The sequence below is a fragment of the Pinus tabuliformis genome, chromosome 3_2 (genome assembly GCF_031772625.1).
Source record: "Pinus tabuliformis cultivar Carrire ecotype Pingquan chromosome 3_2, CPIR1, whole genome shotgun sequence".
NCBI classification, from domain to species: Eukaryota; Viridiplantae; Streptophyta; class Pinopsida; order Pinales; family Pinaceae; genus Pinus; species Pinus tabuliformis.
In genome coordinates this window covers 749458591-749461180 of record NC_142302.1, presented here as the reverse complement: position 1 = coordinate 749461180, position 2590 = coordinate 749458591, and the positions used below count along the sequence as shown (strand labels likewise).

The window sequence follows — 2590 nt, the reverse complement described above, 5'->3', positions numbered from 1 at the left end:
TATAATATTTTTAAATCACCCCAGATTTATGTATTTCTATTAAAATAATGATAAGTCTCATTCCCAAATTAAAAAGATAATTTCAATCTTATAATATTTTTAAATCACCCAAAATTTATGTATTTCTATTGTCACTAAAATAAAAATAAAAATAAAAATACAATAAAATAAAATAAAAACTTCAATGATTAATCTCCAAAATAACATTGTATAATATATATAATCAGCGCCACACATCACAAATATTTACAATGTTATTCCAAAAATCTATAATAAATAATAAAATATTAAATATCACCCTACTTAAATCGAGATACCATGTTGGATAATAAAACCATGTTGAGTCACTAAATATTTATCCTCAACTCTAAACTGCAGTCGAAATTTGCAGAATATACAGATATGAGGAAATCTAGTGATAAAAATCCGCACCGATATGACGCTTGTACTCTGTTACTGAAAAATTTATATCTCTTATTGAAAGGCATATCAGGAATTCTAGTTATATTAGACAGTTTGGCCGAGTGGTCTAAGGCGCCAGATTTAGGCTCTGGTCCGAAAGGGCGTGGGTTCAAATCCCACAGCTGTCAGAAGCGCTGGATTTTGTTTTCTGTCGAACAAGCTGTAAATTGAAATTATTTTTTATTTTATCTAAAAATGGAAAATTGCTTTTAATTAGTATACTTTGAATGGGTAAATGGAAATTATTTTTGATCTTAAATAAAATAGAAAATTGCTTTTAATTCGTATACTTTTGAATGGGTAAATGGAAACCGTGAAATATTATGGCGTTTTTTTTTTAAACTTGATATTAAATAAAATTGCAAAATGCTTTTAATCAGTATACTTTGAATGGGTAAATGGAAACACCCAAATAGTTTGGAAGAACTTTTTATATCAATATTGTTGATTTGATTTATACAATTATTAAAATGATTTACTGTTTTAATGAGAAGCAAAAGTTTGGATTTGATAAGATATAATATGCAATATTTTAATGAGAGGCAAAAGTTTTGTTTTGATAGGAATAGGTAAATGGAAACACCAAAATAGTTTGGAATTCCAAACTATTTATATCAATATTGTTGATTTCAATTACAAAATCATTAAAATGATTTACTATTTTCATGAGAAGCAAAAGTTTTGTTTTGATAAATATAATATGTAATATTTTAAAGAGAAGTAAAAGTTTTGTTTTGATAAGATATAATATGTAATATAGGATGGTCTTTAAAAAATATTAGATCTATCTTGCTCTAATTTATAGCTTAATGTTAAGTTTTTTTTTCAAGTTATATGGAAATATTTATATTATGAGAAAACTGATTTTGCATTGATAATATTTATGTTTCAAAAAAGTGTGTGGGAACTCATAAATTAATAGACTAACCATAATTTGTTCTCCTGGTTCCACATTTAGCCAAAAAGAATACAAGATATGCTTGGTGACATACTAACTAATTAGCCCATTGAGAATTCCATACCTTGGATCTACTGAGCTTGACAAAAGAAAACCATGTGCACATATAGTTTAATAAGCCATATAGGTCGTCATGACTGCATAGTAGAAATAAACAAAACATTTGACCAAAAAGAAACCAAGTGCCATGCAAAACTACTAGTCTAAGACAATAACTGGAGAAATTGCATTAGAGTTGCCTTGAGGTATTTCTTCTATTGGTGCATTGATGACAGTTGGAATACGAGGCTGCGAACTAGAGCTAAAATTGGAGTTAGACACCACGAAGTGTTCCACCCGAGTTAATCTAGAGACTATGTCGTCCAAGTTGTACCTTATGTCTCGAAGGATCCTTTTGATCTCCTCTTGTCCTGCAAATAACTGATAATGATCGACTTGCTTATCACGGATGACCATGTGAAGCAAAGTCTCCAATTGTTGGTGCAGATCCATTGAGTGAAGAAAGTGTAGTCTCCTTTTGCAGAATTTTCTCGGGTCCGGATTCCATTTAAAGGTGGAGCCACTAATTTCATAATCTAAGTAGTAAGCTCGGTCACCAAATTCCTTGGCTTCTAGGTGAAGAATCTCATTCCTAACTTCGGGAGGGACAATATCAAAATGGTATGCCACAGAATGCCAACCAAAAAAACGTCAACGTCGAGAAGAAGAAGCTTCTGCTACACCACCCCTATGACTAGGTTAGCAAAGTTGAGGTGCCATAAGAATAGTTGTCTGAAGTGGAATTGACAGGGTTGGGAAAAGCACAATGAAACTTGTTGGATGGACAAACACAGAGAATGTAAGCACCAACAAACCCCAATTACGACCAAGTTGAAAGGATATTAGCTCAAGGGTGTATACATTGGCGAGGTAATGAGAACAAAACTATATCAAGACGTCAACGAGGAAGAAATGGACTTCAAAATAGACATACCCTAGGGAAACAACATTAATCTGAAAATTTTTAGACGGGACACAACAGGTAAGAGTATTGCAGATTGACCTATGGAGCAGTGTTACCAGTGCGTTATCAAAACCACAGTGAAAACGTTCCTAGATGCCATACATCTTAGACAAGGACTAGGTATTTGAAAGAGATGCCTGTGAAGTCAAGGACTTGAGAGGATGCTC

General features: G+C 32.1%; 1 non-coding gene across 1 annotated transcript; it reads left to right on the top strand.

Annotated features, from left to right (window-relative positions):
- The first annotated feature begins 510 nt into the window (after nucleotides 1-510).
- Nucleotides 511-590, top strand: TRNAL-UAG (transfer RNA leucine (anticodon UAG)). Its single transcript has one exon. It is a non-coding gene; the product is annotated as a tRNA-Leu (tRNA).
- The last annotated feature ends 2000 nt before the right edge of the window (nucleotides 591-2590 follow it).